The following is a 15,635-nucleotide window of genomic DNA, read 5'->3' as shown; positions in this document are numbered from 1 at the left end:
AACCCATTGAATAAAGTATTTGTGTTAACTGGAAGTCTACAATCTTTATTCAGACTTAGAGAATAACATAGAAGCATTGTAGCCAAATCTGTGAAGATTTGCCTGTGTTAAAGGAGCATAGACACCAACAGATCTGGGAAAGAGATCTTGGTCTTCCCAAAAAGGAACAAAGTTCCCGAGTGAGTACGTTTAGCCGTGTGTTCCCCGGCACACGTAGTGCTGAGAAACACGTGGCTATTCAACGTTACTGTGTTGAATAAGGGGCCTAAATGGGAAATGCACAGCCGAGGCCGCACATCGCCCCGCTTTTTACACCGGGGAGCTCTGTTTGCCGAACTATCCATTGTAGCGAGAGGCCGGGACGAAAATTGCGTCCCAATCTCCTCGGCCCCCAACCCCCCACCCCCCCCCCCCCCCCATGGGGAAACCCGGCCCAACCACACGTGCAAAAAATGCCATATTGGCACAATGGCAGTGCCAACCTGGCAGTGCTCTGCCTGCTGGCAGTGCCATCTGGGCAGTGCCAGGAATGAACCCAGGTACCACTGTCAGGGTGCTAGACTGTACCCATGTGGCACCAGCAGTGCTAGAGTACCACCCTGACCAAAGTGCATGCAGCTGGGGGCCTTCGATACCCTGGTAGACCACCACGAGTGCCGATCCGTCTGGCCCCGTCTGTGGGGTCCAGTGCTAAACAGCACTCGCCCGAGGTCCCCGAAGCGAATGGATTGAATCCCAAAGCCTCAGATAGCTCTGGAATCTTCACATTAGAGTGAGGCTTACTGGCTGGCTCTAATATACAGATTTGCCAAAAAGCTCATTGTGGGCGGGATTCTCCTCGCAACATCTCGCGAGATTGCGTTGAATCTCATGAGGGTTGCAAGCCAGCGTGGCCGGAAGACCCCACCCCTTGACTGTGAAAGTATTCCTTTCCCCAAAGGTTAGTAACCTTCGAACTGTGTGTCAGGGGCTGGGAAGAACTGAAGAATTAAACTAAGGTGGGAGCAGTTGTGATAAAGCCACCAGAGTTTTGTACAGGAATCAGGCAGCTAAAAGCTACGAACTTCCAGCACCAGAGCTGAATTGTAAAAGCTCCATCTGGTGATAGAAAGGCAGAAGTGCACCGACCTGAGCAGCTTGTATACAGCACCATCTGGTGGCCAGTGACGAGAACTGCACTGACCTGGAATTCTTAGGTGAAACACCATCTGGTGGACAAAGGACAAAAGTACACCAACCTGAACCTCTCAACTAAGCCTATTTCCCACAAAGTGCAACCACAGAGTGAAGACTCATCAGACCTACCCCTTTAATTCTGGTTTTATGTTATTCCTCACCGACCCTTACCTGGTTTGTATGTGTCTGAACAGAGGGTTAGTCCAGATCTTGGGATTAGGTAGTCTGGTAGATGGTAATCCTGTTATTTCCTCACATGTTCATCTTTTCTCCTTTATATTAATAGATAGTTTGTTAATGTTTTACTTATAAATCTGGTGTCGGGGCAGCACGGTGGCCTAGTGGTTAGCACAACTGCCTCACGGCGCTGAGGTCCCAGGTTCGATCCCGGCTCTGGGTCACTGTCTGTGTGGAGTTTGCACATTCTCCCCGTGTCTGCGTGGGTTTCACCCCCACAACCCAAAAATGTGCAGAGTAGGTGGATTGGCCATGCTAAATTGCCCCTTAATTGGAAAAAATAATTGGGTAATCTAAATTTATAAAAAAAAAAATAAATAAATCTGGTGTCTGTAACTCATTGGAGCAGTCAAGGGTTAAAGATTTTCAGAAAATACAAATTATTTGTTAATTCACGTCTGTTGGGACTCTGGGTCTGTTGGGTCTGTGGGGCTGGAATTGACCGCACACTAGCCCAGGGTGTCGTAACAACACGTGTCCTCTTCCGAGATCATGTCGAGGGCAAGTGATGGGACAGTTGATAGCTGGGCCAAGCTCTTCGAATGATGTTCCTGCAGGGCTAGAAAGATGTTATTCGTAGATGGTCTGCTCAAGGGTTTGTACTATACAGAACTCACTCAAGTTTGGTCATCTGGATGAAGCTCCTCACTTTTCTCTCACAGGCCCACCTCGCTTTGAGCGCTGGCACACACCTGCTCCTCCTCTGCAAGCTCTATGGCCCTCTCCTCACAAGTCAGGATTCTCAGCTCAGGCATCTCATTACATATCTTCTCTCATTCGCGGTGTTTGTTGATGAGTAGGATCACAAATGGGGGTGATGTGAACTTGCTGCCTAATGTATCAGGTGTCGAGACCTGACATGTGACCACACACTGCACATAAACAGGGAGGGGTTCTGAGTGCCAGGCAGGTGTGAGGAATCTTGTGGTAGATTAGGTCATGAGGCCCTCCTAGGTGCAGCATGTGGGATCGAGGTGATAATCCGAGAGGTCTGACGGCAAGATAAGAGTGCACAGAGGAGAAGGAGAACTTACCTTGGCAGAACGAAGTGGGTAATTCATCTTTTTCAGCATTGCACACACATCCATTTCGTTAGGCTGCTGGCACTAACCAGTGCGGAGACCATCTCCCAGGCAGGCTTTGTCGTCACATTGCTAGAGGATCCCCTGCCAGCCCACCTCTCCTCCACGGCATCCAGCATATGGGCCAGGGCCCTCTCCATGAATCAAGGAGCTAGTTTCTTCGTTGCCATCTCCCTGGCTTGAGTGGGCAAGTGCTGTAAAACTGCTTAAATGCAGCACCCCCTTCATTGATGACCCCCAGGACAGGCAAATCAGACACTTTGCACCTCAGGCAAGGCATTTTTCATGTGGGAAAAAGAACAATTCTTCTGAGTGCTGGAAAATTGCTGTCTGGATTGCACCGGTGGGAATCGCGCCGGTTTTCGCACCAAAATTGTCACTTCGCAATTTGGGCAGGAAATTTCACCCAAAGAGTCTGCAGAGAGATACAGACGGGTTAAAGTGAGTAGACAAGGGCGGCACGGAGGCGCAGTGGTTTAGCACCGGCCCCGGGTCACCGTCCATGCGGATTCTGCACATTCTCCCTGTGTCAGCGTGGGTCTCACCCCAAAACCAAAGACGTGCAGGGTAGGGGGATTGGCCGCAGTGGAGAGACCCCTCGAGGGCTTGCCGGCAGTCATCACACCTCACGGGATCCAGCCAAACCCCGGGAGGTGTCCGAGTCAGAAATACACCCACAAGGGGCGTGATAAACAGTGTGTGGCGAAGCCGGTTTTAAACCGACTCCGGCAAACTTACCATGATCCACTGGCCTCTCTGGATCCACGGCTCCCCAGCGAGGTACCACGTGTAGACCAGGCAGAATGGCACCCAGGACAATTGGAGACCCCTGGGTGGTCAGTGCAGAGTAGCCCACGGCTCTCCCCCTGGAACATGGGCACCTTGGCACCGCCACCCTGGCACTGCCAAGCCAGGAGTACTGCCTGTGTGCCAGGGCAAGGATGCCCAGGTGGCACTGCCAAGGTTCCAGGCCTGAGCGAGGCCATGCCCATGAAAGGAGGGTGGAGTTTGAAGGGTGGAGGCATGCAGGACAGGTGGGTAGGGGCCCCTGGGTGGTTGGGGATGTCAGGTAGGGGTTATGGAATTGGCCGCACCTGCAAGTGGGCATGGGGGGGGGGGGGGGGGGGGGCTTAAGAGGGGACCCCCCAGTACCGCATAGCAGGGTGTCCTCACTTGGGGTGGATTGGATTGGATTTGTTCATGAATGAAAATCGCTTATTGTCACAAGTAGGCTTAAAATGAAGTTACTGCGAAAAGCCCTAGTCATCACATTCCGGCGCCTGTTCAGGGAGGCTGGTACTTTATTGTCACGTGTACCGAGGTACAGTGAAAAGTATGTTTCTGCGAGCAGCTCAATAGATCATTAAGTACATGGGAAGAAAAAGGAATAAAAGAAAATACATAATAGGGCACCACAAGATATATAATGTAACTACATAAGCATCGGCATCGGATGAAGCATACAGGGTGTAGTGTTAATGAGGTCAGTCCATAAGAGGGTCATTTAGGAGTCTGGCGATAGTGGGGAAGAAGCTGTTTTTGAGTCTGTTCGTGCTAATTCTCAGACTTCTGTATCTCCTGCCCAATGGAAGAAGTTGGAAGAGGGAGTAAGCCGGGTGGGAGGGATCCTTGATTCTGCTGCACGCTTTCCCCAGGCAGCGGGAGTGGTAGATGGAGTCAACGGATGGGAGGCAGGTTCGTGTGATGGACTAGGCGGTGTTCACGACTCTCTGAAGTTCCTTGCGGTCCTAGGCCGAGCAGTTGCCATACCAGGCTGTGATGCAGCCAGATAGGATGTTTTCTATGGTGCATCTGTAAAAGTTGGTCAGGGTTAATGTGGACATGCCATATTTCCTTAGTTTCCTGAGGATGTATAGGCGCTGTTGAGCTTTCTTGGTGGTAGCGTCAACGTGGGTGGACCAGGACAGATTTTTGGAGATGTGCACCCCTAGGTATTTGAAACTGCCAACCATCTCCACCTCGGCCCCATTGATGCTGACAGGTGTGTGTACAGTGCTTTGCTTCCTGAATTCAATGACCAGCTCTTTAGTTTTGCTGGCATTGAGGGAGAGATTGTTGTCGCTTCACCACTCCACTAGGTTCGCTATCTCCCTCCTGTATTCTGACTCGTCGTTATTCAAGATCCGGCCCACCAGGGTCGTATAGTCAGCAAACTTGTAGATGAAGTTGGAACCAAATTTTGCCACGCAGTCGTGTGTGTACAGGGAGTAGAGTAGGGGGCTAAGTACGCAGCCTTGCGGGGCCCCGGTATTGAGGACTCTTGTGGAGGAGGTGTTGTTGTTCATTCTTACTGATTGTGGTCTGTTGGTCAGAAAATCAAGGATCCAGTTGCAGAGTGGGGAGCCAAGACCTAGGTTTTGGAGCTTTAATATGAGTTTGGCTGGGATTATGGTGTTGAAGGAGGAGCTGTAGTCAATAAATAGGAGTCTGATGCAGGAGTCCTTGTTTACGAGATGCTCTAGGGATGAGTGTAGGGCCAGGGAAATGGCGTCTGATGTGGACCGTTTGCAACGGTATGCGAATTGCAGTGGATCAAGATGTTCTGGGCGTATGGAGGTGATGCGCTTCATGATCAACCTCTTGAAGCACTTCATTATGACTGAAGTCAGGGCCACCGGACGGTAGTCATTGAGGCACGTTGCCTGGTTCTTCTTGGGCACCAGTATGATGGTGGTCTTCTTGAAGCAGGTGGGGACCTCGGAGTGGAGGAGGCACAGGTTAAAGATGTCCGCAGATACCTCTGCCAGCTGATCCGCGCAGGCTCTGAGTGCACGACCAGGCCCGTCACCTTCCGAGGGTTCACTTTCAGGATGGCCGATCTGACTTTGGAAGCTGTGATGGGTATGTGAGAATTATGGGCTACTGGGGCACTCAACAGCGGATTGTTGGTTACCTTCTCGAACTGAGCATCGGGGAGGGGTCCGCTGCCGCTGGAGATACTGCTCGGCTTCGCTTTGTAGCCCGTTATGTTGTTTAGTCCTTGCCACAACCGCCGAGAGTCTGTCTGTGACTCAAGCTTGGTTTGATATTCTCTTGGCATCTCGGATGGTGGTGGGGTGGGTGGGGGGTTGACATTACTCTTGGGTGGGTGGAATCCACAAGCTCACTGAGCTCCCCAGAGCTAAAAACAAAAATTTGAAGTGTTGGCTAAACTGGCGAGAAACTCCTCAGGGTCCAGAAAAGTGACTAAGTGTCATTAAACAGTGGTGGGGAACTTGCCGGCAGAAAACTCCCTTTAAAACCCACCACAGATGAACATAGAAATTTTTTGGGAGAATTGCACCCTTTAAATTTATGAGTGGACAAAAACTTGGCAGGTAGAATATTGAGCCGGAAACTGTGAAGCAATGCACTTTGGTCGGAAGAATAAAGGAACTGAATATTATTTACATGGAGAAAGACGGTAGAAAGCTGCAGCACAGAGGAATTTAATAATAACTGTAATGAACTCCAATTAGCTTTATTGGTTGGCCAATTGGAGTATGAGCTCCCTCAATGATAGCTCATTGAGGGGGCCCATATAAGCACTTGTGTAGGCTTTGTGAGCCAGTCTTAAGTTGACTGGACTGCTAGCAGCACTGTTTGTAGCTGCTCCTGTAGTATCGTTATTGTAAATAAATATTGGTGTGGTGACGGAACTCCTGCCTCCCGTGGATTACTACAATAACCTTCATTATTGTCACAAGTAGGCTTACATTAACACTGCAATGAAGTTACTGTGAAAAGCCCCTAGTCGCCACACTCCAGCTCCTGTTCGGGTACACAGAGGGATAATCCAGAATGTCCAATTCACCTAACAAGCACGTCTTTTGGGACTTGTGGGAGGAAACCGGAGCACCTGGAGGAAACCCACACAGACACGCAAAGAACATGCAGACTCCGCACAGACAGCGACCCAAGCGGGAATCAAATCTGGGACCCTGGTGCTGTGAAGCAAAAGTGGTAACCACGATTTGGGGATCTTCGTGCATAAATCACAAAAAGCTAGCATGCAAGTTCAGCAGGCAATAGGGAAGGCAAATGGAATGCTGGACTTTATTTCAAAGGGAATGGAGTTTAAAAATAGAGAAGACTTGCTAAAATTGTATGAGGCGCTAGTTAGACCACACCTGGAACACTGTGAACAGTTTTGATCCCCTTATCCAAGGAAAGATACCGACATTGGAGGCAGTCCAGAGGTTGATCCTGGGTATGGAGGGATTTTCTTATGAGAGAAGGTTGAGTAGGTTGTCTGTGTACTCATTGGAGTTTAGAGGAATGAGAGGCGACTTTATTGAGATATATAGGATTTTCAAGGGGCTTGACAGGTAGATGCTGAGAGGTTGTTTCCCCTAGTGGGTGAGTCTAGGACTTGGGGGGGTGGGGGGGGAAAATCAGAGATGAGGAGGAATTTCTTCTCTCAGGAGGTAGTAAATCTGTGCAGTTCTTTGCTGCTAGAGACTGGGTGGCTAAGCATGTTCACGCCTGAGAAAGACAGCTTTTTTAATCAGTAAGGGAATCAAGGGTAATGGGGTTAAGACTGGAAAGTGGAGTTGAGGATTATTATCTCAGATCAGTCATGATCTAATTGAATGGCAGAGGGACTTGGATGAGCCGAATAGCCGACGTCTGCTGCTATGGTCTTTTATATTCTTGCCCCACCTGCAATGTTCTCTGATCGAATCTCAAACCATGGCCCACCTCAGTTGGGTTTTTGTACCTGGTAAGCCGTACCCACCCAATATCACAACACTGGTTATCATTTCTTTAACTGACTTTTGTTGAGATTCGAAGTATCTCACACATGATGCAAGATTCAAATATGAATGGTTAATGCTGACGCTACTGAAACACCAGGGGGGCAAAGACAGCTTAATGTGTGACATCAGGCAAATATTCCAATTCTGAATGCAGGAGTAAAATTTTATTTCAGAACTAACGGGTAACAATCTGCGGTAGTAAAAATCCCGTTCAGCAGAATAAGATGCAGAGACGGTACAATATAAAATTTCACAAGTGTTAACATCAAAATCAGAACTAAACCCTCCCCCCCATTGTCACAAGCACATCTCTGAGACTGAGAGAAAATTGGGATCAGAGACACAGTCATCCTAGGGTAACATTAACCAGTTAAAGAGCAACTAAATAAATACATACAGATGGCATAAGGACAAATCTATTGAAAACAATCATCAGAAACAGTACTAGGAATGTCAGAACGCTGTAATATATAAAACCAATCATGATCATCCCTATTTCTTGAAGAGCATTTATAACCTTCTAACTTTGAGGAATCGAACATTCAACGCTTCACAGGTTGACCATCTCCCCAATTTGGGACTTGATTAGTAGGGTGAAGGTGAATGGCACTTTCCAATATTTGTTATTAGAAATGAAACAAGCCAAAAGCATCTTATCCTGACATCTTACATTAGCTCGTTAATTATTTACAAATAAAAAAACCCAACACAATCACTCCTAATTTTAGAGGATTAAAATGTTGCACAAGAAAGTACAGGCGACATGAAGAGAAACAGCTTCATTTCCTAGAAAGGGTGGCAGTGGTTTGGAAAGCCCACATATATATCCTCCAAAAACAAACTAACAAGAACAAATTTTACACCAATCTTTGTACATTAGAGGTAATACTGATTGCTGATCATTGATACTTTGTACAAACAAACACTGATTACAGCTGTACGACAGAAACCTTCACTAGTACAGATTTATTTTTGATTGTGACCGCCTTTGGATTTTCTGGTGCGTTGTATTAAAAAATTGGCAAAAACAAAACCGTTTGTTGTTTAAATGGATCATGGGACGGTGAAAGGCAGGGATAAATGCAGTGCTGGCAAGACGGATGCACTCGTGACAATGGGAAAAGATCCCAAAGGGAACACATGCGATATACAACTCCGAGTTAGTCTGATAAACCAGTTAATGATATGGGTCAAAGGTTGGCATGAGGAAACATTTAATCACTTTTACACTGGTCAAGACATGTCACCACTAGTCTTAGACTGCATTTATAGTCCACCCGCAGAAGCTGTGTCCGATCGTTAAAAGGTTAAGGAGTAAACTCGAAGCCAACCTTCAGTGGACTCTGGAGCAAAGTAGAGTGAGATTCCGCCCTCCATCAACCTCTACCCTACTTCCCTCTAGCAGCAGCCTGAAACCTATGTTCCAAGTCTCGCAACCCAGTGTTGCAGTCACGGTGTATGTACAGACTCAAGCTGATCAGTGGTCCAATGATCACAGTGGTGCCTGCTTAAAGAGACTTCCCCACCAAGCCAGAGAAGGAACTGAGGGATGAGAGAATCAAAAGTTCTGCAATTTTTGTTTGGTCACTGATAATTGGTTATCAACTTTGGCAACTAAAAATGATTCGATAGATTTGCCACATCATCCTTGTGGGATTTATTGCATCAAATCCATGTTAGCCAGTCAGGGGAAGAGCCATTTAAAATCCAACATGGCCACTGAAATATGACAGTTGAAGGATTTGAAAACATAACTCTAGTTATTGACAGTGTGAAAAACACACAACAATTTGATCCTCTTTGATGAGGTTTCTGTTCAGGATGAAGACTCTACAAAATAGACTATGTGGAGACCCAGTTACCAGAGAGTTTGGTCAGGTTTGCTTACTCTTGTTTTGTTCTGGCTGTTGGTGTTGGCCAAGGCCATCAGCTATCCCCACTGCCTTGGTCAGTGAGTGCCAGCACACATTTGACTGCAAGGGCTTCTTATCCCCATCTTTACAAATGGAAGCACCACCTGGAGCTGCTGGGTTAACCAGCATTCAGAAGCTGATTTTTTTCCCTCTTTCTAAGGCATGGGCACTGAGGCCGACTGTACGTTTCCTACTATCCACCCTACTTGGATCAGGATAACAGAGTTCAGACCAGGAACTCAACTGGGGGCGACGACACTGCCAAAATAGCCTCAAAATTATGTTGCCTTTTGTAAGCAAGCTATTGGGGAAAATGAAGGGTTACATTCTAGATATAAATTTGGGTTTGCAATATTGTCATAATGTAAATCTTTTTAAACACTTGACATATTGAGGGAAAGTTAGCTAAGTACAAGAGAAAAAGTAAGGATCAGAAGTATGTGCTGATAGGATTAGATGAAGAATAGTGGCAGAGGTTCATTTGAAACATAGGCACTGGTTTGGACAAATAGGCTGAATGCCTCCTCTACACTTCAAGTTCTATTGAAAGTTGCCCATCAGCAGCACTTTGACCGTAGGGATTTGGTTTTTCATCAAGAGCTCATATTCACTTTATTGCAGAGTGTCACATCTTCCCTACAACAGGCTAATGGCAAAGTTAATATCTGGTGTAAAACTAAGCCATAGAGAACAACAGATTCCCGTGCTTGATTCTCAGTCTGCTGGTAGGTAACTGCAAGGTAAAACATGGTGTTAAAGTTGACTATTCTTCACACTATCAGTGAGCGAAGTGGTTACAGGATATCGGAGCCCAGTCTAATCCTGACCTCACACACAAGCAGGTTTCAGCAAGGATCAAAGAGGAGAAGTAACCCTTTGTGGGTCTGCTTTCCCCAATGGAATAGAAAACTTGCTCAGAAATCTCGCCACACCAGAAAGTGATGGGGAATTGGTTGAAGAGCTATTACTGGGTTCACCCCAATTAGTGTAGGTGTTGGCATGTTCATGAATCAGCTAGAACTAGGGCGTGACATTAGTGCCAAAGTAAGTTAGGTACTTTTTAAACGTGGTACATTTTATAGTATAATCGTACCAAAACAATATTTGCATAAAGAAATGCAGGGAAGACAAAAGGGGAAAAAAAGAGGAAGGAGTTGTACATTTCAAGTGTTCCCGACTGAAAGAAAAATAAACAAAGTGGTTTATAAAACCAACAATGCCAGGATTGTGGTGGGTACAGAAATACAACTCAAGATCACCAGAGACCATCAGAATACAGTGCAGAGAAATCAATCACCATTTTTACAAACTATTCTATTAAAGGGAGGCGGAAAAATTGCATCCTTCTCCGAGATCAACACTTAAACCACAGAAATCTATTCACCATCTATCTTCCACAGACATCAATTATCACAATGTGCATCATCAACAGGGCACGCCACAGACTACAAAGACCGCATGGCAAACTGCTTTTACATTATGGAATTGCAAGCAACTAGTCAGCAATAGTGAGGGGAGCAGGAAAAGAGCATCAATATAGGACGAATCACATTCCATATTCACTTTGTTCAAATAACAGGACTCATAAGCATCATACTATCAATTGTGCTGCTGGCAGGGAAAAGCTACTGTACATGTCAAATATGGAATAGTGTCCTGCAAAAAAAAAACAGATGAAATAGCCAAGGACACAAGTATATATATATATATTTGTTAAAACGCACTAAAAACACTGCTGCATGTTTATTTTCATAATCTACTCGTCATCTGGGCTCTGAATTTTGTTCTGTGGAAGCTTCCATCTGTGAGGTGGACACCTTGGGGCTATATCACAGGGACTGACAGGAAGTGCCAATGGGAATATTTAGTATTTCAACCCACGGTGAAGAGCTACCTTTGAAATTGTGTGCGCAGGAAGGGGAAACCTAATCCAGAACTGAATAATACCATAAAGATCACTAATAGGTTCAAGATTCCACCCCCCCCCCCCCCCCCCCCCCCCTTCTATCACCCCATTATACAAGCTCTGGGATTAATATGATTTGGCTTTTGTGCCTGCACTTAGCCTGCTGCCACAACCCTATGCATTTGAAAATATTTCAGTTTTGTTTCTGCAAGGTTGCTGAATGTTGTTACCGATTGTTTAGAAAAGTTATGGATCAATGAATGGCAGCTGTGCATGAAAAGAGGGCTGTATCTCTTTAATGCTTGGCTTCACCCATTACCAAGATGATCATCCTGTGCCATTTATTCCCACGTGAATTATTAGTGCATTTGGATTTGGAAATTCAAGGAAGGGAAGGAGACAATGAGATTAATGTGGAGAGAATATTCAACATGATGTTTCATAGCAGGTGCTATGATAGGTAAACAATGGGAACTCTCTCTTTACTAAACCATTTGAAGAAAAGGGCAGAGTTCCATGCATTTTGATAAAGCTCACATAGACATTCAGGCAACTTTCACCAAGAAAGCCTGTAGTTGGATAAGGTGAGGGGTTTTTATATGGATTATGTTTGATGTGGGAGAATAGTGAGTGTTTCGAGTGACTAATTGTGACCAGCCTCGCAATAGAAGGGGGCAATCAGACATTGGGATTGAAGAACATGGGAGAAGAGCGTGTTGAGGCTTTTAGTTAACATGTGACCCAGAACGGCTTGAAGCTGGGACAAAAAAAACACTGTAGATCGGAAAAATAATGAAAGTCGTGCATTTATGCAGGGCCATTCATACCCACAGGACATCCCAAAGCGGTTTACAGCCAATGAAGCAGGTTTGGAGTGTACTTAATACTATCATGTCAGAAAATGACGAACCTTGCTGAGCATCAATAAATATTTACACCATCATCTTGTATGTATTAATATAGCAATACAATCCTTAAAGATCACCCTCTAACCTGATTTAGTGAGAATTTGATAAGTAGGACACCATGTTCTAACTGGTGATCATCTTTTCTTGTTATTTTATAAATTGAAACTTAGAATTAACTACTTTCACTGGTCATGTGACACCATCCTCCATTTAAAGAATAGCAGAATGATGTCCTATTTTTTAGTATTTTACTCATTTTGACCCCTTGGATCATAAGCAATGATTAATCAGCTCAGATGGTGGCTCAAGGGCATGATGCTACATTATAAGGTAGAAACATGACCATATTACTTTTTAAACTCTCCTTTAATATGTGGATATTGTAAATGAAATGATCAAAGTGATTCAAATCAACTGTGATGACAGCATGGTTTGGCTTACTGACCGTTGATCTGTGCTGTTAAGAGTGACACTTATAGGTCTCGTTAACATGAATCAGATCTATAGATACTTATTCTACACAACCTCTGAAATAAAAGAGTGTCAGACAATGCATCGAGGAATCTTGCTACCTAATAGAAAATATTAGAAATAAACAAAAAGGGGAAATATTTACATTTAGGAAGCACCAGTTACAACTCAAAGTCAACACTCTTGCAGGAACATTCTCAATTTTAAAAACTAAATCAAAACTTCTCTGTACTGCTTCACAAGGTAGCTATAAGAATGATAGCCCCAAAGAGTCATTTTACAGTGCAGGTTATTTTACGACCTGTGCATTAACCCTGATACTAGGCCAGGACATGTGTGTGTGTGTGTGTGTGTGTGTGTGTCTGTGTAGTGTCATCACTAAGATGGCTATAGATTAAATTGCGTTGGGGTGAGCGGATGGGCAGAAGGACAAAGATCAAACATTTAGGACAATAGCAGTTGCAATTACACATAGGAAAGTGAGACAAAGAAAATGATTCAGAGAGTGAGGATGAAGCAAACATCACTAACCATTTTTATATATCTACAGTAAGACCGTTTGTGGCCTTCTTCCCTCCTAATTCCCTTTTATGGAATTGCAGTAGAGGATGCAAATACAAATTTTCAAGCCAGTGTCAACAGCGTTGGTGAGGTGCAAATTAATGCTGTGGTTTAATTCAAATCTCCAAAGGGCACCCACTCCTTCCAATTTGCAACCCTCTGTCTAATACCAGGCTGTGGGTGTCTGCGCGCTGTGGACGTGTGCTTAGTAGTAACCTGATTGAGTTGTTCTTCTCTTCATTCTCAGTGTGCCCACCATGTTTCTTTATTAACATGCAGCTGTATATTTAGAGCCCAGATGTTAAATGATTACACAGCTCTCTATTCTTCTGCTCAAGGATTCTAAACACTACATTTTAAATAAATATAAATTAAAGAGAGAAAGAAAACACAGGGGAATCAGCTGTCCCCGCAGGTTACAGTGCTGCTGGTAGCTACAGTTGTCCAATCACAATGTAGCTGCAAGTAACTTTGTTGTATTTGAATGAATGTTTCTTTGTTAACAGGAAATCCTTAAAGATAAAGGCAACAGATCCAAGGGGAAAATAATAATTATGAGACACTGCTACTTTGGTGCAGTCTTGAAACATATGACTCTGGTGTTAGTGACAGCTACAACTAAAAATCATCCCAACTCCACAACTAAACTTTCACAATTTTTTTGTCAACAGAGACAGACATAGAAAAAGCAGATTTTCTTTTAGGACATTTGCATTTGGTGAAGCGAAAGCAATGTTTAGAGCATAGGTGACAAAGAACAAAGGCAAAAGTCAGGCGTCCCAATAACTGTCAATAGAGGGTGGCAACATCAGTAGAGGTGAAAGATTTGGGTCACTATTGGGGAAATCACCGACCCTGCTCTTTGTAAGGCTCAAGTCTTTCGTCATCTGTGCAGCACAATATAGCAGCATGCAAACCAAGGCTACTGTTGGAACTAAAGGTGGCTTCAGGATATTTACAGATGGGATTCGCTGTTATCTTAACCTTTTTTTTTTGCAGTTTTTGAGATCAAGCTCAACTCCTGAGACACTGATTTAATGCAGCATAAATAGTCCAGCTATCAGAGACGATTGAGCGTGTACCCTTAAGGTTAAAACAGTCCAATGGCTCAGCAGCCTGGCTCTTCTGAATAAGACAGCCAGATGCTAATGCTACTTTGCAGAGTCCAGCAAAATTTAAGTTTCCGCTCTTTAGTCCACATTCTGGGACTAAGGTAACGAGAATGGAAGTGATGTTTGAGCCCTGACTCTTCCCTGGAGGAACAAAGCGGCAGTACCTAAATTACACAGCTCCCCGAAGCTGGCTTAGCGGTATCAGTGATTGAAGTGCAGTGTAAGGCTCATCCCATCTGTCTGAGAATGTGGTGCTTGCTGGTAAGGTGAAGAGGCATTTGTTGGGGAGGAGTCGGGGCCATTTTGCCAGACTTTCTAAAACCAAATCCAGGACCAGGCAAGTGAATCAGAGAATGGAGCAGCACCAAATGGGGATGATCAGTAAGACTGCGCCAGTAATAAAGCTGAGTTTTGTCTCATGCAATTTTCTGCCATTTGGGTTTTTAAATTGGTTATAACTGTGATAGTTCTTTCCAACAACTGGAGTTGAGGATGTATTAGTTACTGTGTAGGTGAATTAGGACAAGCTGAATGCACAGGTTATGATCGCATGCAGCTTTGCTTGGCTCGTTGCCACATAGGTGAACTTAATCTTCTTTCACGGACTAAACAGCAGTTCGAAAATGCTCACTGTGGATGTTCTGTAAAAGATTAACAAAGGTGTATCTTTGCGGCCAAGAATGGGAATACACAAGGTCCACAAAAACCCACAACAAAGATCGTGTTTTCATAATAACATCCACTTTCATTTAATATTAGGAAAACAATAGCTCAGCTACCCGTTATTTTTTCCAGAGTTAATTTTTGGTTTTGGTTATTAGACAGGTTGGCACTTAACTTTCTGCAAACAATGATGTTGTGATAACACCTTTTAAATTACCTGCACGGAGCAGATTACATCTTTTCACTGTGTGACCATTAAGGTTTTGGCCTCAGTTCTCTATCACTCCAATGTAATTTGCCAGTCTATTGGGTGGAATGGGATGATTTCAATTGTGGACAGCTTTGCCTGTGCTTCTCTGCTGCTACCCGATGCCAACAAAGGGAGAATTCCTATCCTGCAGCAGTCCAAGATTGTTAGTCTAGTATGCTCTTGATTTAGAATGCAAGTCAGGTCCAACTGTTTTGGGAACCGATGGGAGGCAAACTAAAGAGGAAGAAAATAATGGAGTTTTTTTTTAAAAAGGAGAGAACTTGTAGACCAGTAATTGGAGCAACTTATCTCCTAGCATTGATATCACAGCCTCAAGACTCCCCCCCACTGTACTCTAACTCTGCCAGTAGGAAATCAAGGGTGTTTGATGGTCAACACAGAGTTAATCTCCTCTAATTAATTTCATATCTTTATAAATAATTGTTAGAACTGTCAAACACAATGACAATGCATATATTTCTGCCTTTTCCTGGATAGAATTTTCCAACTGGTGGCCTAATTGATAGTGACCATTCCATCAGCTGATGACAAATATATTGACTGTGGGATGACAATTGCTGAGAGCGTATGAAATA

Source organism: Scyliorhinus canicula, chromosome 4, assembly GCF_902713615.1.
Source record: "Scyliorhinus canicula chromosome 4, sScyCan1.1, whole genome shotgun sequence".
In the NCBI taxonomy this organism is placed as follows: Eukaryota; Metazoa; Chordata; class Chondrichthyes; order Carcharhiniformes; family Scyliorhinidae; genus Scyliorhinus; species Scyliorhinus canicula.
The sequence above is the reverse complement of the archived record's forward strand: the minus strand, read 5'-3'. Positions refer to the sequence as shown.